The sequence below is a fragment of the Camelus bactrianus genome, chromosome 7 (assembly GCF_048773025.1).
Source record: "Camelus bactrianus isolate YW-2024 breed Bactrian camel chromosome 7, ASM4877302v1, whole genome shotgun sequence".
Taxonomy (NCBI): Eukaryota; Metazoa; Chordata; class Mammalia; order Artiodactyla; family Camelidae; genus Camelus; species Camelus bactrianus.
In genome coordinates, this window is record NC_133545.1 from 83,872,977 (window position 1) to 83,896,476 (window position 23,500).

Consider the following 23,500-nt stretch of genomic DNA (forward strand, 5'->3'; position numbering starts at 1 on the left):
AACACACACACACACACACACACACACACACACACACACACACACACACACACACCTTGAAACTCACAGCACAGCTGAGCCATAGTCCTTCTCACCAGGACCCCCCAAATGTTAAGATTTCACCACATTTGCTTCCTTATCTTCCTGAACCATATGACAACAAGTTGCAGACATGACTCCCCTTTACCCTTCAATATCTCTTTCCTAAAACAAGGGTATTCCCTTGCCTAACCAGAGCACAGTGATCAAAATCAAGAAATTAACAGAGATCTGATATTCTCATCTAATCGACAGACCTGAGTCAGATTTTGCCAAGTGTCCCAATTACGTCCTTTGTAGCAACAGAAGACCCCCATTACCTTCAGCAAGCCCTCACCCTTCCTCTCTTTACCCTGGAACTGCTCCTCCCTCAGTCTGTCTGTGTCTTTCCTGGCATGGACATATCTGAAGGGTGAAGGGGTGTCATTTTGTGAACTGTCTCCCACTTTGGGTTTGGAGGTACTTCTTGATCTCAGTCTGAAAACCCTTCCCAGCCTGGCTGATTCAACTCCCCACAGCAAACAAAATGCTGCCTGCCACCCTGATGAGCCCTGGTGCCAGAGCGGGGAGGAAGGATGAGGTGGTAGAAGGTTCTGGAATCAGCAGGGAGGGCAGTGGTGGCAGGGGAGCCTGGGTGGGAGTGGCCAGTCACAAAAAGCTGTTTGCGACCAAATCCGGAGTGGAAACTGCCCGCGAGTGTTCTTGCTGCGTGCTGCTCAGAAGCTGCATGAGCGACTTCCTTGCCTGTTCCATCCCTTCCCATCCAGAAGGAAACTGAACCGAAGGGAAGAAGGCAGGAGGGTGGCTTAGGAGGAACTGGTGTTGAGGGGTGCCCTGCCCAAGGGCATTGGCACTGAGATCCCCGAGCCAGGCACCCAGCCCTGGAGACGCAATTTAGCTTGATGCTCTGGGCCCAGTAGCCAGCTGGCATGTGTTGACGTCTCCAGTGACATTTTGTTGGGTTTGTGTGGCTGGAAGCAAGTGTGTTCTTGTACGATCTAAAGAGATTGCATCATCCAGGCTGGGCAGAAGGCCCGCACCTGCTGTTTATTCTAGGGATTTTTGTCTTCCGGGAGGTAGGAAACCAATTCCTTGCATTGGAGTTGGGTTCCCTGGCGGGCGGACACAGTTTCTCAGCCTCAGGATTTAACTCAACTAGCCTTCCACGATATGTAGCTCCTCTTGGCCTTAGAAACAAAACTCTGGGGGGCACTCCCAGAGGCTGGGCCACTACTTTAAGGACACCTGTCAAGCCCTGTTTACTAGACATTCACCTCCTCCCACGCGGCCCCCTGATTCCCTGGAAGGGGGTCTGTGTTCCTCAGAACATTCTGGGCCTCCACTGCCCAGTGCTTTGGGGTGAGTTGCTTCCCTCTTGCATCCCAGCTGTGAAAGACTCTCCCTGGGCAATCAGGGAGGCGCTGCGTGAGGACCATTTGGTGGGTGCAGCTGGCACACGGGAGCCCCAGAGGGCCTTGTCCCTGTTGCTGTAATTCACACGTGTGGCTGAGCTTCCTGCTGGCATCTCCTGCAGGCTCCATGCTCTGCAAAGATCCAGTGCTGAGTTGAAAGAACCCGCACGTAAAGCCCAGAAGGACTTTTATTTTGGTGGTGGTGGGGGTAATTTAATTAATTTATCTATTTTTAGAGGAGGTACTGGGGATTGAATCCAGGACCTCATGCATGCTAAGCACGCGCTCTACCACTTGAGCGGTGCCCTCCCCGCCTCAGAAGGACTTTTGTCTGTCTTTGGGAAGCACGTTTGTTGGACCAGAGAGTTGAAACCCCACAAGCACAGCAATCGGAAAAGGAACATGATCTCTAGAAATAGAACCGTCGGAAAGTGTATCCAGCTGGTAATGGATAAAGCAGGTCTGAGGAGGAGGCTGTAAGTCAGGTCACCAGGGTTTGAATCCACTCGCTTACATCCTAAACAGCAAGCCGCGGCCTCCATCCCCGTGGTCCCTCCTCAGCAACAGGGACAGCGGGGTGTGAGGGGCCTCCTTCCAGCTGCCCCGGCGGCTCAGCCAGAGCCAGCTGTGCCCACAAAGCCCCTAGTTAGGCCTCCCCTCCCAGCTGCCGTGGGGAACAGGTTTGCCCTTTCCAAGTGCTCTCAGGTCACTTGCGGTCTTTCCATGGAGCCGGACAACAGCCATCTGTTCTGCTTTTCATTTCGTCCAGAAAAATCCCAGTATTCCGCACCCTCCTCCTCCTGGGGGTTCTTCTTCAGCCTCCCCTGCACTTTCCAGAAGGCCATCTGGCTCTGAACTGGGCCCCTGCTGGGTGACTCCGTCTGCCCTGTGTCCAATTAGACGAAGGCTGGTGATGCCCAAGTCCGTGCTGAGCATGCGCAAGACCATATGGTCAGGAGACGGTTTCCAGTGCCAGCGGCAATGGTGGCGACCTGAACCACATCCATAGCCTTTAAAGAAATCTTTACCTGGTGAAAGTTACAGACATGGACGGGGGAAGATGAGAACAAACCCCGTGGGACTGGGTTGGAATCGGAGGTGTCAACATGAGCTGGTGGTTTCGTTACACAGACATGCGTGTGTGTACCTGTGTGCGCGTGCACACACACACACACACACAAATAAATACAAAAATACACACAGATACACACACACACAGATAATAGATATGGAAACACACAGACACATACCATAGATGTAGAAATACACACACACACAGACATGTAGGTATGGGTGTATGTATTTATATCGTACATCTTCTAGAAGCAATGATACCCCAGTAGCAGTGAGCACACCTAGCACCCAGATCTTGGTTTCTTAATACCGTCCTCTACAGAAAGGAACCACAGCTCCTTAGAGAATGGCTGATTCCAGGAGAGAAAGCACAACCTGGCCTGGAAGATCTTGTGTTAGAAAGCGAGGAAGTACACCAGAAATTGACACAACATTGTAAACTGACTCTACTTCAATTATATATATATATATGAAGAAGTGCTCAAAAAATAAAGGGGACATCTCAAAAGGACATTCCTGTTGGCCAAATCTGAGACAATTTAAGCATCAAAGGAAGACTGATAGTAACAGATTATAAGTCATTGAATAAAATAAGAATCCATGTATACATGCTGATATAAATAAATAAATAAGAGAAATAAAAGCTCTTCTTTTAGCACGCAGTGACAAGTATAGAAGAAATGATGGAATTTGAAAAACATTACTTAATATATACAAGATATTGTGGTAGCTCATGGTGAAAAAGAATGTGAAAATGAATATATGGATATACATGTATGACTGAAAAATTGACACAACATTGTAAACTGATATAACTCAATAAATAAAAAAAGAAAAACATCACTTAGCAATTATCATAGTAATAATTGATTCAGGCAAGAATCATCAATGGATATTAAAAACAGTGGGTGAAAGTTATCTGAGTAAAGTGAATATTAGCCAAGTTTCAAAGAATCACCCCATAAGTACTTGTATTTAAAGGGTTTTTTTTGGGGGGAGTAATTAGGTTTATTTACTTTTTTAATGGAGGTACTGGAGATTGAATCCAGGACCTTGTGCATGCTAAGCATGCTCTCTACCACCGAGCTACACCCTCCTGCCTAGTGCTTGTTAATCACAAAAGGAAAACTTGTAACTGTGCAGTGAAGAATGCTGGCAGCCACTGCCCTCACCAAGTGATCACGGGTAACCTCACCAGGAAAGGGACAAGTCGACCTCAGGTGCCTCCTGATATGATCACCGTGAAGGACACATGCCACCTCTGTAGTATTCCTACCAAATAATGCAGAGTCTGAATCTAGTCTTGAGGAAACAGCAGACAAGCCTACACCGAAGGAACATCCACAAAATCACAGGCTACAAACTAGCTTCAAAAAGGCCATGTCATGAGAGACAGAGACTACAGAACGCCTTCAGATGAAAGGAAGATGAGGAGATGTGACAACATTGCCAATAGGGCACTTCTTCCCCATAAAGAACGTCATTGGTGACATCTGAATAAGGTCTGTAAATCAGATAATAATGTTGTATTAATGTTAATTTTCTGATTTTGATTATTGTACTTGTGGTTATTGTAAGACGGAATCTTTGTTTGTAGGAAATATACCCTGAAATATTTAGAGTTAAAAAAAACATCATGGCTGCAATTTACACTCAGACAGCTGAGAAAAAGACAGCCACGTACACAGAGTGCAATGAAGCAAGTGTGGGAAGACATTAACGACTGGAGGCTGGGTGAAGGGTATTCAGGAGTTCTTTGTGCTAGCCTTACAACTTTCCTGTAAATCTGAAATTACATCCGAAAAAAATAAAAATAAATCTTCAAGTTGCTGAAATGTTTTTAAAAAGTCATCCAAAATAAACCTTGTTAATCCCTCTTGTTCCATGGTACCCTTTTCATTTTCATTGCCTGCTTCATCATGCAACCCCCTGGGACTGGTTGCTGGTCCATCTAGAGTATCTGTGAAGGTTTTCAGGGTGTCTCTGAGCAGCAGGGAGCCCTGGGGGAGCCTGGCAGCTCCTACGTGCTCTGCCCTGTGGTCAGTTATTTCAAGGCTTATTTTCCTGCTGGCCTGCAAACTCCTTAAGGGCAGGGACCGGGTCTTATCTTTCTGTCTCCTTTACAGTGAGCACTCAGTAAATATCTAACGGAATTAAGTTGAAAAGAGGTGTGCAATCTTTGACTTCCCGTGTCTTTGACCTTTGGGTAAAGCGTGAAAACAGCACGCAGTGAACAATCACGACTGAGTTACAGCTGGGCATCCTGGTGTTGTTACTGGGTTTTTCTCCTACTAGAAAATGTATTCTTTTAGGGAGAGGGTATATAGCTCAGTGGTAGAGCACATGCTTAGCATGAGTAAGGTCCTGGGTTCAATCCTCAGTACCTCATTAAAAAATAAGTAAATAAATAAACCTAATTCCCCCCTCCAACAAAAAAATTAAAATAAAATAAATAAGTACTTTAAAAATGTGTTCTCTTATTTTTTACTTTCTTATATTTTTTTAGGTTGAGGAGTTTACTAGCGAAATATGAGAGGCAAAGATACCCAAGTGACAGAAAGAAAACTCTGAAAATGTGCCTTTTCAAGCCAAGTGTGGACCTGGCCTTGACCTTCCCAAAAGGACAAGAAACGGGTAGGTTAACAGCAACATTCTCTGGCAGCCACTTTGCCGGGATGTGAGTGTCTCAGCCAGGACAGCTTCCCACCCCAGACCAAAGGTGGAGAGGAGACAAAGACTGTTTACAGAATCAGTGCAGAGGCGGTAAGAGCTGTAAGGAAAGGCTGAGAGAGAGAGAGAGACAGAGAGAGAGGTGGGGAGGACCGTGACAGAGTCCCAGGCTTTTGGCTCTTAGCGCCTCGAAAGAAAAATGTACCCTTTAAAAAAATACATTTTTATTGCAGACAATTGGGAAAATACAGAAAAGCAATAGAGAATGTAAATGACTTAGAGGCTGTAGCATCAGCTCTTCCCTGATGAAGAGCCACCCACCACCCAGAGATATCAGTGTCTGTCCCTTTGAGCTTTTCCTATGCAAAATTGTAAGTGCAAATTTACACAGATAGGTGTAGATGCAGATATTCATATTATAAAACTAAGGTCATTCTATGCTGATTTGTAATATTAAGTTTTTCGTTTGTGCACAGAATTAGATTGATCAAAATCTTCAGCTTACCATGTTTTGTTTTGTTTTGTTAATTGAAGTGTAGTCAGTTACAATGTGTCAATTTCTGGTGTGCAGCTTAATATCCCAGTCATGCATATATACATACCATGTATTTTTATTATTAGTCCATGCATCACAGCTCCCTTTTATCATTCACTCATTCAATACTATTTTAATGAAATGGTTTCAGTTACCAGCCAACTCAAAAATCGAAACACTGACAATAATTTGAATCTACTATATGTATTCCTTGCAGTCTATCCCATCCCCTCTCAGAGATAACTAAAGTTCGAAAGTATTTTTAAAAATGCATTTTTTTAATTTTTGTAACTTTATAAAAAGGGAATCATACTGTAAGTTGATTAGTCAGGGTTCTCAAGATAAACACAACCAAAAGGATATATATATATCCTTGAAGAAAAATGTATGAACAAGAAACGGGCTGTGGGTACCAGCTCTCCCCATAGTCAAAAATCCAAGTATGATTTAGTCTTCCCTCTGTATTCATGGATTCAAACAACCACAGATCATGTAGTACTGTAATATTTACTATTGAAAAACATCTGTGTATAGGTGGATCTGTGCAGTTTAGACCTGGGTTTTTCAAGGGCCAACTGTATGTGTGTATATCTATATCTATAGAGAGAGAGGGAGGGAGGGGTTTTAAGGAATTGGCTCACACTACTGTGGGGCTGGCAAGTCTGAAATCCGCAGGGCAGGCAGCAGGCTGGAGACCGAGGGAAGACCTGATGCTGCATCTTGAGTCCAAGGCCATCTGGAGGCAGAATTCCCCCTTAACTCAAGGCACCCAGTCCTTCCTCTTAAGACCTTCAACTGATTAGATGAGGCCCACCCACATTATGGATGTAATCTGCTTTATTCAGAGTTGACTGATTTAAATGTTAATGTCATTTAAACCATACCTTCACTGTGACATCTAGACTAGTGTTTGACCAAACATCTGGGTACTGTGGCCTGGCCAAGTTGACACATACAATTAGCCATCCCGTAAGAAGCCTACTGGACTTGATCTTTCTCACCCCACGTTACGTTATGAAGATTCGGGTACATTTTTGTTTAGCTAGAGTTAATTCATGTTCACCACTGTGAGCTATTCCGTCATGGGAAAACGCCCCCACCCTGTTCCGTCTCCTGCTAATGGGCATGTAATGTCACAAACAGGCAGGTGGACTCTCTGGAACTTGTTTCCTGGGGTAGATGTGGGGGCTTTGTCTTAGGTCATAAACCCAGGAGTGGTTTCCTGAGCTGCTGGGCATGTGAATGTCCGAGTTCACAAGGCGAAGCCAGACGGTTTCCCAAGTTGTTATCCTGGTTTCACTCTCTGGGCTGTGTGGTTCACAGCCTCTCCAGCCCCTGGCATTGTCAGACTCTTGATTTTTGTCAAGGAGTGGATAAAAAACACTTCCTTTTTGCTGCCTTGGTTTATGTTTCCCTGATTAACAAGGAGGCAGGCATCCCTTTGTGTGCCTGTTGGCTGGGGGTGTCTCCTCATCGGTGCAATGCCTATTCATGGCTTTTGTCCGTTTTTATTGGGCTAGGAGTTCTGTATACATTGTTAACACAACTGTTTGTACTCCTGCCCTGATCACCTCCCTCTGCCATGCCTTCAGGGTCCCAAAGGCCCCTCACACCTTGCCCTTGAGTGCTGAGGGGCTCTTTGAGCTCTCACTGCTTTCCAACCGGCCATCTCCTCATGGCAGCCCTGGTCCTTCGATCACCACTGGATTTCCTCGCTCACTTTGCATGCGGGCTGCTCTAGCTGGCCATCCTGCCTCCATCTCAGACTCCATGTGGCTGAGACCAGCACTGCTTCCCTCCAGCCCCGACCCCGGCTGTCCCCCCTGTTGGAGCCTCGGCACACCGTCTGCTCCCAAGCCACAGACTGTAGCTGTATTTACCCCAAAACGGAACCCAACACTGAGAGTTAGAGCCATGCATCAGAGCCTTGAATGCATCAGAAGCCTGGCTCCTCCTGTCTTTAGAGTACAAACAACAAAACTCCAGGTCCAGGGAGGGGATTATATATTCTCTCTATCTCCCTGTCTCTCTCTCTCTCAGTTAGTGTCTTCCTGCCTGGTGGGCTAAGCAACGAGACGACCCCCTTCTTGTCCTTGGGTTGAGTTGCTTCTTTGTTTAACATGAGGTTTAGATCAGAACATTGAAATATTTTTAAAGCATCATTTATTAAAACCTTGGGGCGAGGACGGTGGGAAGGGACAGACTGGGAGTTCGAAATTTGTAGATACTGACAGGCATGTATAGAACAGATAAACAAGATTATACTGTACAGCACAGAGAAATATATATAAGATCTTGTGGCAGCTCACGGCAAAAAAGAATGTGACAATGAATATATGCATGTTCACGTATAACTGAAAATTTGTGCTCTACACGAGAAATTGACACAACATTGTAAACTGACTATAACTCAATAAAATAAAATAATAAAATAAAATAAAAACCTTACTAAAATATTAAAGGATGTTTCAAATGAAACAAAATTCATACATAATCTTACCACACTGGTGCACCGATTTCCTCCATTTTCGTCTTTCTGGTTCCCTTCTGGTTTCCATCAACATGCAGATCCAGTTTCACGTTGTAATTATAGTGTGTAGTTATATATAGTACATTGAAAATGAAATATTTCTCCTCCCCCGCCACTTACATTACACTTCCATGGCGTGAACTTGTTGTCATAGTCTTGTTATCTTTGTGGTTACCAATTTAAATGAGCCGGTGGAACTGATTCATGGGTCCTGCGGTTGGAAATCTAGGTTGTTTCCAGTTTTGTGTTTGTTATAAGCAAAGCTCCGGCGAGCAGTTATTTTTACTCAGGAAATCTGCAGGGCTGGCCCACTGGGTCAGAGGTGGCACTTGGACATCTGTGCTTCCAAATTGCTCTCCCCCACATCTGTGCACATGGTGTAGATGTCTGGATCCGGTTCCCCACAACTTGTTTTATCGTTTTCCTCTAAATACGAATTTAAAGAGACTGGAAACAAATTACTTCGTATGAGAAAATGTGAGGGCAAGATTGAAATGCATGCAGGACAAAAAGCCTGTGATGTCGGCTTGCCAGCGCCTTGTGTCCCACACTTTGTGCTGGGGAGCGCCCTCCCCTCCCCTGCCCCTGCCCCACTCTTCTTAATCTCTTAGATGGAGCTCGAATTACCTCCTCCCTCCACGGGGGTGTCTCTGTGTGCTTCCGGAAACCTTGATGCCTCTCATATGGGCCGTTGGCTCAGGGATCCACGTGCTGGGTGGGGTTACCCCAGTCTGGTGACTTAGAACCAGCCAGGGCTCCCAGGAACATCAATGGCCCCTGGAAAACTGGGAGAAAGTCAGAAGGAAGGGTGTCAGGCAGTTTGGATGGAGACGGGGATGCTGGAAGTATGTCTTCAGAACCCTGATGCCCCAGAACCACATCAGGGGGCTGATATGCCACCTCCATCACGATCTGGAAAGAGACCAAAATGAGATTCGTCCACACATACGTGCTGGGGAAGGCGGAGGCTGTAGACACCAGAGGGTGCCTGTGTATTAGTCAGCTCCTGCTGCTGTAATAAATACCACTGGCAGGGGGGTTTAAACAACAGACCTTTATGCCCTCAGAATTCTGGAGGCTGGAAGTCCAAGGTCAAGGTGTTGGCAGGGCTGCTTTCTTCCGAAGCCTCTCTCCTTGGTGTGCAGACGGCCCTCTTCTCGCTGTGTTCTCCCATGGTCTTCCCTCCATATGTCCGTGTCTTCATCTCTTCTTAGGAGGACGCTGGTCTTGTTGTATTGAAGTCCCACCCATATGACCTCTTTTAACCTTAACCACCTCTCTGAAGACCCTATCTCCAAATACCATTATGTTCTGAGGTCCTGAGGGTTAGGGCTTCCACATGGAAATTCAGGGGTCAGAGTTCAACTCATCACCAGCTGTAACTCTGGGACCTCAGTGCAGTTCCTAGCCCCCACCCCCTGAGGCAGGGACTCCACTGTCTGCAGGACCCACACAGCAGCCTCCCAGTACCCACTGGGTTTCACGGGTGGAGCGGTGGGTAGGGGGCTTCCCTGTCTATACCCCTCCTTACTAGCCTCTGCTTTGACCTGCCAGCAGCTCCCCAAGCTCCCACACAAGGTCACTGCTCCTTCCTCTATCTGAAAAGGCTCACCACAGGTACGACTCTCCCAGGGGGTTCCCTTTGGAGTTGGGACATGAGCCTCACCAAAGAGGTTTTCATCCAGATTCCTGGGAAAAGCCAGGGCTGCCCCTGCAGGCATCTTGGAGCCAGGCCCTGGGGCAGCCGGGAGTGTGTCTGTTTGGGGCTCGCACAGTGACTTCCAGGATGCGCCAGGAGGATGAAGGGTTAGCCTTCCCTTCTGTACCAACCTTGGCCTTGGCTGTGTTGGGAGAGCAATCTTGGACCAGAGATGCCCCAACGAGAGCCCCTCTGGGACTAAGCCACCACAGAGAGCTGCTCATAAGAGCCTTACTTCACTGTGTCCCCACCCAGCAGGGCCTGACCCTTGGTCTCCAGCCCACCTCTGCCCTGGACTCACTGTGATTGGGTTTATCCCTACATCCTCTGACTTCCCCGCACTGCTGACCTTCCACCACAGGGGTTTGCTCTCCATCTTGAAACTCCTTCCCCAAAGCACAACATTCGACACAGAGCAGCTTCTTAACAAATGTTTGTTGAAGGAATGATTGAATGGGAGAGGTTAGTAGCCAGGCAGCCTTCAGGGTGTGCAATTATTCAGAAAGGAAGGGGTCATAGAGAAAAAGAAAAGGACAAGTTGGCCAGGGCCAGCTTTTCATGGTAAGAAAATGACACTCACTGGCCTGGGACCCACCATCTGAGCTGCAGGCTGCCTGCTGCATCCAAGATTTAAATGAAACACTATTATAAAATGTGCAGGTGAGACATCCAGATGGCCAACAAGCACATGAAAAGATGCTCATCACCGCTAATTGTTAGAGAAACGCAAACCCAAACTACAATGAAGTATCACCTCACACCAGTCAGAATGGCCATCATTAAAAAGTCCACAAACCATAAATGCTGGAGAGGGTGTGGAGAAAAGGGAATCCTCCTACACTGCTGGTGCGATGTAAATTGGTGCAGCCAGTATAGAAGACAGTATGGAAGTCCCTTAAAAAACTAAAAATAAACTTACCATATGATCCGGCCATCCCACTTCTGAGCATATATCTGGAGAAAAATATAACTTAAAAAGACACCTGCACCCCAGTGTTCACAGCAGCACTATTTACAATAGCCAAGACATAGGAACAACCTAAATGTCCATTGACAAATGACTGGATAAAAATGATGTGGTATATATACACAATGGAATACTACTCAGCCATAAAAAGGAATAAAATAATGCCATTTGTAGCAACATGAATGGAACTGCAGATGATCATTCTAGGTGAAGTGAGCCAGAAAGGGAAGGGAGAATACCATGTGTAGAATCTAAAAAAGAAAAAAAAAAGACACAAATGAACTTATTTACAGGGCAGAGACAGACTCACAGACATGGAGAACAGGCTCATGGATGGCAGTGAGTAAAGGGGGTTGGAAGGGATAAACTGGGAGTTCGAAATTTGCACTTCTGGGGAAGTGATGGAACTAGTAGCTATCTTGATTATGGTGGTGGTTTCACTGCTGTGTACATCTATCAAAATTCATCAAATTGTACACCTGAAATATGTGTTCACTGTATAGAAATCATATCACAATAAAGTTGTTTTAAAAAACGTGCAGGTGAACTAAAACCAGCAGGAACCACTAACAAGAGAAAATAAGCCAGGATTCGAAAAGACTTCTGGGTATGGGCAGAAGCCCTCAGTGGTTCGTCTGCGCCCTCACAGTGGTTGTCAGAGCTGGGCTCTGAACGCTGACGAGACTTGAAGGCAGCACAGGGGTAGGAATAGTTTGATTTCACCAAATTCAGGCATTGTAGAATTGGGGGTGATTTTTCCTTTTCTTTAAAATTTCCGTAACTGTTTGCCTACATATCCACTCTGCAAATACTAACAAAAGAAGGCTATTTTACAAAGGGCAAGCCTGGAGAAGCCAGGAGTGGATGTGCCTGGACCAGCAATGTTCTGCCAAAGAAGTAGGCTCACAGAGGGGAGGGTATAGCTCAGCGGTAGAGTGCCTGCCCAGCACACATAAGGTCCTGGGTTCAATTCCCAGTACCTCTATTAAATAAGTAAACCTAATAAAAAATATTAAAAAAAAAATAAAAGAAGTAAACTGGGCCTTATGGGTGAGTTGTGTTCCATTACATATATATGGTGCATCTTCTTTATCCATTCATCTGTTGATGTACACTTAGGATGCTTCCATATCTTGGCAATTACAAATAACGTTGCTGTTAATAGCGAGGTGTTTGTATCGTTTTGATTAAATTCTTATTTTGTGGTTGGCTTTATTCCTTTGATAACTATGTAAGTTTAAAAAGCTAAAGCTCTAAACGTTCTTAGAAACAATGAACAGTACATCTATGTAAATTTTTTAAAATGTGCAGTATATTGTGTATATGTATTTACATGCAATACACTGTGTATGTGCAGTCAAATTGTAACAGTTCTACCTCATAAAACTGAAAAATAAAAAAAAAGGTTAAAATGGCAAATTTTATATTCTGTGTATTTGACCACAGTTAAAAAATATTTTACAAAAAGGGCAAAAGGAAAGAGAGAGGAGCCCATGGGCTGTGCTGCTCAGATCATGTATCCATGTTGGTTGGGGCGAGCTCCAAGGCCACATTTTAAATGACTTTAGTGATGGGTAAACTCTTGAAGAATCTTGGTGAGGCTGAAGGAGGGTCTAGCACTTTGAAGTAACTAGTTTGGGAGTTTTCATCCGAAAATGGGACTGCATGGGGGTGGGAGGGTGGAGAGGATGACAGGCCAAGGTAGTCCCAGACGTGGAAGGACAGACAGAAAGGGGCTTCTGTGTTGGGGAGATGCTTGTAGCCCAAGAAAGTCTGATTTCAGCCCAGTAGGAAGCAAAACTTCCCATCATTTCAAGCTCTGAATCATGAGACAGTTGCTTTGCGGCACAATGACCCTCTTTTTTTTTTTTTTTTTTTTTTTTGGTGAGGGGAAGTAATTACGTTTATTTTTAGAGGAGGTACTGGGGATTGAACCTAGCACCTCATGCATGCTAAGCATGCGCTCTACCAATTGAGCTATACCCTCCCCCCACAGTGACCCCCTTGATGTGTTCTAAACAAGACTTGGTGACCCTTTGCAAGGCTCACCCTGCTGGGGAGTAGACCCCCTGCTCCCCACCTTGCCACAAGCAGTGCTAGGTTTCCCTTAGCGATCTCGGGGCTTTGGCGCCTCCCAGAGGCTGAAGAGTTGTTTTCACCACGCCCTGTGCTTGTTCTTTTCTGACATCAATTCTCCCACACCAGGTGAGTGTCAAAGGATTCAATTCAGTATACTAACCTCCCAGAGTGAGCACAGAGCTCGCAGGTGGAAGGCTCAGTCCCACAAGACTGCCCCTCCCTTGAGAATAGGGGCTGCAGGCTGCCCTCGCTTCTGCTTGGCTGATTGCAAATTCGGGGGCTCCCACCACCTGTCCTTTCATGGCCAGAAGGGCTCACTTTTAGGAAAGCACTGTACTTGCAGTTGTAAAGGAAACAAATGAAGGGAAACATAAGGCGAGGTCTGCAGCCTCTGCCCCACGTGACCACCCTCCCAGCCCCTGGAGTGTTCAGCAACCTGGAAGCCCACACCAAATCACTGCCACAAAGTGAAGTCCAGCTCCAGCCCCCTGACCCCGGAGGTCGGTGTGGGAGCTGATAGTTCCAGATCTTTCTGGCGACTAGCCCCCCCATCCTGAGGCGAAGTGAATAAAAACAGACACTCCCACCACTCAGGCCATTCCAAGGGTCTTAAGAGCTCTGTGCTGGAACAGAAAGCAAACACCAAACATGCATTTTTAGTATATTACACTCTGGGTTCAGATCCACTGAGAGCACCTGGCTGTGGGTCAAGCGGATTGGGGCAGGTGTGTGGTCTCAGGGGAGTGGCTCATCCCTCTTCTTGTCTCCCCAGGGTCCCCAGGCGGAAAGATCCCATTTCCCTCAGTTGAGAAATGAGGGTATTCACCCTGAGGTTGTGAAGATCAGATGAGGTGTGTGTCAAAGTGCTTTGGAAATGTCTGGAATAATGTCTGAATCTGCCTTGGGGCCAGTTCTGCACTTGGGGTCAAATACTGAGATTGGGTTTAACGGGGCACATAGGGAAGGAGGAGCCGCCAGGAGAATCATTCCATCAGCGCCTTTGATGAGAAGCATTCATTCATCCCACCAACGCCTTTGTGAGAATCATTCATTCATCCCGCCAGAACTTTTGTGAGAATCATTTATTCATCCCACCAACGCCTTTGACCTCCCACTGAGCAGGGTCTTCTGTTAGGTCAGAAATGTTTACCCACCGCCTGATGAGTGTGGCCGTCTGGAACGGTTCTTGACTTTTAGAATGGAAGTTCCAAGGGAGCAGAACACCTGCAGATGTCTGTTGTTGTTGTTGTTGTTGTTGTTGTTGTTGTTGTTGTTGTTGTTGTTGTTGTTGTTGTTGTTTCGGTTGCAGATTCTACCAGGGTATTTGCATAAGAGCCCCCCATCCTCTCGCCAGAGCTGCGCTGTACAGCTGAATCCAGTGCGGGATGAGCAGGAAAAAAAAAAAAAAAAAATCACACCAGAAACCTGGAGGTCAGCAGAGCGCTCCTGCCCCCTGGTGGCCGCCGGCTGCACGTCGCCCGGCGCTCCTCCTCCCGGACAGGATTTGTGGCGACTGAGCATCGCTCTTGACGCCTTCCTCCACTTCGACTCACTGGTTGGTCCCGAACGGCTCGGCTTGCGGAGCGCCTGCGGGCCTCCCGAGCTGTGCTGCGCGCTGGCAGCCACGTGGCTCTGAGCACTGGCAACGAGCGAGTGCAAACTGAGATGTACAGCGAGTGCAGAACACACACTGTGGGGGGTGGGGAGGGTCCAAGACAGTACCCCCAAAAGTACAATATGATATTTAAGGAAGTTATAATGGTTCCATGCTGAAATGATAATATTTTCAAAAAATGATGTTAAATACAATATGATTAAAATATAATGTGGCTGCTAGAAAACTTAGAATTTCCGTCTGTGGGTTGAATCCTGTCTCTTTCTGTTGGATAGTACTGTTCTTGACCATTGGTTCCCAGGCTTTGGGATTTCAAGGACAAGCGGAAGTCCCCCAGGTGTGACTACTAGCTTTCTACTTTGCTAAGTGACGGTGTTTTTAAAAAGTAGTACCACTGCCTTTTTCTGTGAAGACGGGTGTTCTGATACCAGAAAGGCAGGAAGGCATGGTCAGGATAGAGGGCCCGCATCCCTTCGATGGATTTTCTCGTCAGGCCCAGAGTGCAGGGCGAGCTTTCTGAGGAGTCCCTCTTGTGAACGCACACGCCGTCTTCCCCTCTCCCTTCTCGGTGTCCACACGGCCCGCAGCCCGGTACCTGCAGCTGCCCTGCGAGGCGCTGCGGGCCCGGGAAAGGTGAGGAGGCAGGGGACTCGGAGGATGCTGACCCTTGGTCTGTGGATGTCACCTAGTCCTCAGAGCCGTGAGGGGCAGGTGCGACCTCCACCGTGCAGAGTGGAGACCCGGGCGGCTGCAATCATTCTCCAGAAGAAAGGGCAGGCTCCAGACCTAGATCTGGACTCTGGGATCCCATCACTGTCCCCTGATCCCTGCCTCCTGCCCTGCTCTGCTCAGAGACGAAGAGAAACGCGCAAGGGAAGGCCACCTGCCCAGACCCACATCCACAGGCTCACGGGCGGAGTTCCTGGTCAAGGCTATGGTTTGGGCTCAATTTTTTTTTTTTTTTTTACTGCAACATAAATTACATTCAGAGCATAAATGTCAGAAGAGAGAGTTGCATAAAAGGAAATAAAGACACGCAGTGACATCATACGAAGGACAGCCACTGTTAGCAGTAAGATGTCTCTTTCCTACCCTGCCCCTCTAACACGCATCGGTCTATTTTTCAAAACTGTAATTATTTTAAAATTACTTATTTCATTTTGCTTGGGTTAACATCTTTCCATGTCCTTGAATATCATGTCAGCAAACTCTTAATGGTAGCATTACATCCCTTTCCATGCTCAGTCTCAACCATGGTTATAAAATTTCTCCAAAGTCTTAAATGTATTATGTATACATTTATTTATTTATTGTTTTGTTCTGGCAGGAGGTAATTAGGTTTATTTATTTATTTTTTTGATGGAGGTACTGGGGATTGAACCTAGGACCTCATGCATGCTAAGCATACAGTCTACCATTTGAGCTATACCCTCTTCCCTCCAGATCTTATCTTTAAATACAGTATTGTCTTGATATTTCCGCTAGGTCAGTTTTGGAGTGAATAGTGAGTCTTTCCTAACATCACTTTTTAAGATCCATCTCTGCTTATCATAAGCCATGTGAAAGTGATGTCATGTTTTATTCTCATGTCTTATTACATTCAACATATACTACTTTTTCATGAATTTATTGACCATTTGTATTTCTTCTTTGCACAACTGCTATATGTGTACTTTTCTTCAGTTTTCCCGAAGTTTGGCAATATTACAACTGACTTGTAAGAACACTATATGTGAATATAAAAACTTCCTACATATGTCAGGATTTTTTATTTCATCATTTCCCATATAATTTCATTTGTGGGGTTTTGTGGGAGGGGATGGGAAATTTTTGCTTTTTATGTAGTTATAGACATATATATATAATATAAATGTATACATTTTGTGTATGTGTTATATACATACACACAATGTATAAATGAGATGAGGCATTTATGTTTTGTGTACATAGGTACACTTTTCTGTTATATTTTGTGCCTTGCTCTTATGTTTAAAAAAATTTTCTCACAACATTGTAAAATGATTATAAATCAATAAAAAATGTTAAGAATTTAAAATTTTTTTTCCACTGCCAAGACAATAAAAATATTCAGATATATATTATTTAATGGCTTCCGTTTACATTTAAAACTTTAATCAAACTATATTCATTTTAGGATGTGGTGTGAAATAGGAGCAACCTTTTCCCAGATACCTGGCAATCTATCCTCAGAACATTTATTGAGAAAGCAGTAATTCTTTGTCACTGCATTTATCCTATTTCATATCCTTATAATAGGATCCTGCTCTGGGGCTTCCTAATTTGTTTTGTTGGTTTGTTCTTCATATTTGAAATCTGTCATAGTTTAAAAGTTTTATGAGCATTATCTCTTGGCAGACAACTGCCCTTGCAATTAAAAATAAGTTACTGTAAAAAAACAGATTACCGATCGAGTCTTTGAATAACCAAGAACACTTTATGATCTTGCTTCACAATTATATGTGACAAAATGGTTGGAATTCTGAAGACCAATACCTGGCAATCTCCCTAAGAGCTCAGTCTGGCCTGCTTCGTGTTTGCCATGTTGATAATCCTGGCTCTCCCCTTGTTCTAGAAACTGAGGTTGAGCTAAGACATTCATTAGGAGGGGCCCTGAGAGGGTAGAGTTGGCAGAAGAGCCTTCCAGAAGCTTGAGGATGACACCATTCTCCCCATCCCTCTCTGGGGCAGGAGTGGTGTCTGCACACGTGTCCCATGAAGTTGAGAGTCTGAGACTCGAGTCACTTATTTTCTGGAGACTTCTGAAGGCAGGGGAGGGGAAGAGTTGCAGCAAAGTGCAAGGAGGCAGGGAAGAGAGCTCTGTAGAGAGGAGGGGGGCCCCTTGCATTGGAGTCTGGCATCTCTTGCAGGGCACAGAAGCGGCCGTGGTACCCTATGGCTTAAAACAATGAAATATAAGGTGCAGCAAATGAGACAGAGGCTGTTGCCCCAGAATGAGAAGGACCCCCAACCCGGAGGAAGAGCTGGAGGCACCTAGGACTCAGAGGAGCCAGTGGGCCGCGGCTGCTTCCCTGTGGTGAAGGAGTCCCCGCCCAAGACAGGTCAGTCCCCAAACTATGCACAGCCATTCAGAAAGCCCCCCCAGAATGAAATGCAGGCAACTCCCATCCTCTAAAAGCACCCATGACAGAAAGGGGACCACCAGGCAGTAACCAGAATCCACCGTCCCTGTGGCCACACCACCGCTGGGCTGTGTGGCTGAGAGACAGCATGATGGGGTCAGACATCTGTATGAGAAAGATAGATGGCAGAGGGTGGTGGATGGAGGTATAGCTCAGCAGTAGAGTGTCTGCTCAGCATGTGCAAGGTCCTGGGTTCAATTCTTAGTGCCTCCATTAAAGTAAGTAAATAAATAAAACCTAATTACCTCCCCCTTATAGAAAAAAAAAATGATAGATGGGATGAGAGAACACTTCACCCTCCACAGACACATTGTCCTTCTTGGAAAAGGAATGCTTCCTGACTAGGAGGCCAGCCTTAGCAAAACAAGACAGAGACCTTACAAAAAAGGAAAACTGCGGACTAATATCTCTCAGGAGCATTAATGAAAAAAAAAAATCCTCAATAAAAGATTTGCGAGTCAGATCCAACAATGCATAAAAAGAATGATGTACCGAAACCCGCTGGGATTTGTTCCAGGCATGCAAGGCTAGGTCAACATTCAAAAATCATTTACTGGAATCCAGGGGGAGGGCATAGCTCAAGTGGTAGAGTGTGTGCTTAGCATTCATGAGGTCCTAGGTTCAAACCCCAGTACCTCCACTGAAAAAATAAATAAATCTAATTACCTCCCCCTCCAAAAAAACTGAAAAAAATCATTTAATGGAATGCATCACATCAACAGGTTGGGGAAGAAAAAAAATCACAGGATCATATTACTATCAAGCCACGAAAAGACATGGAGGAAACTTAAAAGCACAATTACTAAGTAAAAGGAGCCAATCTGAAGGCTCTGTACTGTATGATTCCAACTATAGAACATTCTAGAAGAGGCAAAACTCTGGAGGAAGGAAGGTCAGCGATCGCCATGGGTTCAGGATGGGGAGGGATGAACAGGTGGAGCACATAGGCTTTTAGGCAGGTGAATCTATTCTGTATGCAGATATCCCCCACTTTTTGAAAGTTTGCTTTACATTACTTTGCTTTTCGGGAAGACCTACTTTAGTATCTGTTTTCGCTAACCAAAAGAAATCAGAAGAGGATTTTCACTTCTACAAAACAAGGCAAAAAGCGACAATAGCGTTCAGCATTGGTTTTGCAGGGAGGTGTTACAGAGGCGGGTCACAGCCCGGACAGTGAGTGGCGTCGCCAAGCTCCTCCCCTGGGACTGCGCTTGGCATTTCAGCATCAAGTCGCCATAGCTTTGGACCGTATCTGTGAGCATCCATGCTTTATATGCATTTGACAAAACCCACAGAATCATGAAAAACAAAGAGTGAATCTTAGTGTAAACTATGAACTTTACTTAATAATAATTTATCAGTATTAGCTCATCAGCTGTAACAAATTTACCACACTAATGCAAGACGTTAACGACAGGAGAAACCGTGTGGTGGGAGGGAGGGGGATCAGAACTCTCTGCACTCTCTGCTCAATACTTATGTACTTAAACACAAAGTCCATTCATTTAAAAGTTTTGTGTTCTTAACACCAATCTATTAGAGTACTTACCTCCCAACAGCTTTACCGATAGAATGCATTGTCATATACTTTCAATTTTTTAATTCAAGTACCATCAGTTACAATGTGTCCGTTTCTGGTGTACAGCACAATGTCCCAGCCATGTAGATACATACATATATTCATTTTCATATTCTTTTTCATTAAAGGTTATTGCAAGACATACTTTCCATTTTTTAAATAATGTGATAAGTAAGGGAAATTTTAATTTTCATTTCTTTCATTTTGTGTTAAGTTGAACATCCTTTCACACATTTAATGGCTATTTATGTATTTGTGAATTGTCTGTTCATGGCTTTTGCTCATTTTTTTTTCTATCAGGTTGTTGATGTTACTTCCTCTAAAATTTTCAATTCAGTTTTTTATTTTCAAATCACTGTAGATTCACATGTAGTTATGAGAAACCATGCAGAGGAGGGCAAGGTTTAGCTCAGTGGTAGAGCGCGTGCTTAGCATGCACGAGGTCCTAGGCTCAACCCCCAGTCCCTTCATTAAATAAACAAGTAAAAAAACCTAATTACCTCTCCCCCACAAAAAAAAAATTAATTGAATTAATTCTTAAAAAGTGAAAGAAATAATACAGAGAGTTCCATGTCCTATTTCTTCCAATGGCAACATTTTGCAAAACTATAGCACATCACAGCCAGGATATTTCATTGACAGAATCAAGTCACAGAATATTCCCATCACCACAAGGATCCCTCATGTTGTCGTTTCCAGGCAGTTGCAGCCCCTCTAGGGTAAGGGTACAGATTAGTGGTTTCTAGGGGACGGCACGGGTGGGATACGAGGGTGGGAGGGAGATAGGTGTGGCTTTAAAGGGGCAACAAGAGGGATCCTTGTGGTGACGTAACTTTTTCAGTATGTTGCCTGTGGTAGTGGATGCATGGATTCACGCAGACAATAAAATTGTATGGACATGCACATTTGCAGGAGTACAGATGAATCTGGGGAAATCTGAATATGATCAGCGGATTCTATCAATGCCCGATTCCGGTTGTGATATACAGTTCTGTAAGATGGTACCCTTGGTAAGGTATACAGGAGACCCTGCTGTATGAATTTTTACAGCTCCTTGGAAATTTCCTTTTATGTCAAAATAAAAAGCTTAATTTAAAAAAGGTTTATTGCAGCTTAATCTTAATTTTCAAGGAACTGTCACTCAGCCATGCTTCCATTGGTGGAGACTTGATGAACACTCTTGTATTCTGGGAATTTTAATGAACTTTAGTATTAACTTGTCTATGTTCACACAGGATCTTGGTGTTTTTATTGGAATTGACATTAACTGCTACGACTGATTGTTTGTGTGCCCCCCAAACCTACATGTTGAAGTCATAACCTCCAGTGGGGCTATATTTGGAGATGGACCTTTACAGAAGTAAATAAGGTTAATAGTATATAAGTAAATAAGACTGTAAGAGTGGGTCCTGATCTTATAAGAACTAGCATCCTTATAAGAAGAGATGCCAGAACTCGCACCCTCCGCACAAATACAAAGATGGGCCCTGTGAGGACAAAGCAAGAAAGAAGGTTCCGTCTGCAAGCCAAGAGGAGAGCCTTCACAGGAGACTGGAAAAGCCAGCACCTTGATCTCAGACTCCCAGCCTCCGGAACTCTGTTGTTTGAATTGCCGGGTCTGCATGACGAGGTGCTCTGCAGGAGGGGACCGTGGAGAGTTGGCGTGGGAGGGCTTTCCAAGGAATAAAGAGCATATAGGAAAGGCCCTGAGGTGGGCGGCTCAAGCAGGTGAAGAGGGGCAACAGGAACACTCCTCCCAGAGGTAGAAGCATGTGCAAAGGTCCTGAGGAAGGTAGGGGCAGGGGTCCTGCCACCTGAAAGGGCTCTGAGCTTGTGTGTGGGGACAATTCTGGGAGGCCTATAGGGCCATCTGATTGGGATGCTGACATCCTCCCACGTGCAGTGAGAAGGAGGGCTGTAAGCTGGGTGGAGTTCTCCACAGACAACTGGCATCCACAGGGAATCAGACCACAGCAGGTTAGAACCTGAGAGAAGGCACAAGTCCAGGGTGAGAGGTGGCTGATCCCCAAGTTACTTAGGGGCAGAGCCAACTTGCCTTGGTGAGGGGACCAAATAATGGGTGGAGGGGAAGGGAGACAGAGCGTCTACTGGCGTGAGCAGAGGGCAGATGCAGGCCCGAAGACAAGAACAGTGGAGTCTCTTCCGTGTTTGTAGAAAAAGATTATGAGTCTAGGTTTGGACTGAGTTGTCTGGGTAGCATCCAAGGGCAAAGGAGGGCAACTCCAGGATCTGGGGTGGGGCCAAGAGGCCACGGGGCTGAGGCTTGATGAAGAGTTCTCTGGCCGAGTTCCCTTGTCTTTAAACTTGATTTCTGTACTGCTGACCACACAAGTTTATTCTGAGGATCTAACAGGACAAAGAGACTTAAAACACGGTGATCCTTGTTTGGACAGATACAGAGAAATTATAATACGTGGATTTTGTGTGGATAAGTGTTCAGACAAACCAACTGTAGAAGGATATTTGGGGAAAACAGAATATGGACCAGGTATTAGATGACATAAAGGAATTATTATTCGTTCTGTTAGCTTTGTTCATGGCATTTGGTTATGTAAGGAAATGTGTTTAATTTTGGGAGGTGTGTCTGTTGAGACGGTTAAGGATGAAATGACATGGTATCTATATCTAATCTGAAAATATTTCCGGAAAAAATTGAAGCATGTGTGGCAAAATGTTCATTCTTCAGTCTTGGTTTTGGATATACAGCTACTTTATAATTCTCTCTAAATAAAAAATGTAAAAAGACATACCATTTACAATAGCATCAACATATGACGGTCCTACAGATTAACCCAATAAAGATGTGCAAGGTTGTCGTGGTGAAGATTGTAACATCTTGTGACAGCTCATTGGTTAGACTCCAACACATGGAGAGATTCACACAGCGTTGGGTCAGAAAGCTCAATCTTTGTTTCAACTGAGTGGCGTAAAAAAATCACCACTAAATGTAGTGGCTTCAAACATCAACTATTTTATTTATTTAAGATGCTACCTGTCCCTCGCTGCGATCTATTGAAAGTCAGCCCTTGACACAAGGGTTTGTAAGAAAAAGAAAAAAGATGCTATTCAAAACCTGCTGGTCTTGCTGGTGGGGTGGCTTACCCGGCCCTCCCCAGCCTGTCTCTCCCCTCTGGTGGCCAGAATTGCCCCCACCTCCTGGTTAAAGCCACTCCCAAGGCCTGCCCAGATCGGAGGACAAAGCCTGCACAGGCGTGGACATCCACGGGAGGCCGCTGGGGACACAGGAATGGAGGTGGACTCTGATTGAGGCCCTGCCCATTGAGAGCCAGCTGACCCACGCCAGCACTCAGGACAGCAGTCCCCATCTGCAAAGCCAGTGCCCCTATCTGCAGAGTGGCTCTGGGTGGACGTGGCCCGGGGGCCCGTGTGCCTGGGTCTGTCCCACTCAGCACCTGGGTGGCCCCAGGGAGTCAGGGAACCTCAGTTTCCCCACCAGTAACAGTGGGAAGATGGACGGGGTGCTGACCTTGTAGGTATGGGGTGAGGAGATATTTGCAAAGCGCTTAGGACAGTGGCACATAGTAAGTAGCTTATGACAAATAAAGTGACTTACAATGCATGTGAATTGCCTGATACAAGGTCAGAGTTCAATATGGGCCTTCCTCTTCCTAGTATGTCACACACCTTCTCGGACTGGATCTCAGGGATCTTAGGAACAGTCCCAGGAACCCGCCAGGCAGCTGTGAACTTTCTCCCTCGAGGCTGGACACACAATGTTTGGCTCTGGGCCCTGGGCTTGGAGTGGCCCCCAAAAGGGTGGACCCCCAAGTGTTGCCAAGTGGTGCGTGAGGTATCTCTCCCTGGGCTCTGTGAAGTTTCCCCCCGCCTCCCTGAGCCTTCCTGTCAGCCGGGCAGCTGGGCTCCCTAGAGCTGTGGGAGAATTTGGAAAGGAAACAGGTGGTGCCGACAGGCTCTCGGACAAGCCATGTCCACAGGAATCTCAAAGGAGCGATCCAAGGGGATCTGATTGCTCTGCGAGGGAGGGGCTGGCCCAAAGCCACCAGAACCGGGGATTTACGCAGGAGTAGGCCATGGGGGTGGGCTTTGGGGACCTCGAGGCCCTGGCTCAGAGTCAAGCTGTTTTTCTAGGGCAGGAGT

General features: G+C 45.7%; 1 long non-coding RNA gene across 2 annotated transcripts; it reads left to right on the forward strand.

Annotated features, from left to right (window-relative positions):
• The first annotated feature begins 3,778 nt into the window (after window positions 1-3,778).
• LOC123612714 (uncharacterized) lies at window positions 3,779-20,100 on the forward strand. Of its 2 annotated transcripts, none has more exons than XR_012508309.1 (3): window positions 3,779-4,027; window positions 5,032-5,159; window positions 7,323-8,110. It is a non-coding gene; the product is annotated as an uncharacterized LOC123612714 (long non-coding RNA). The 2 variants fall into 2 exon arrangements; XR_006720002.2 differs by lacking the exon at window positions 7,323-8,110 and adding an exon at window positions 13,778-20,100 and having other exon boundaries at window positions 3,780-4,027.
• Window positions 20,101-23,500: the final 3,400 nt, after the last annotated feature.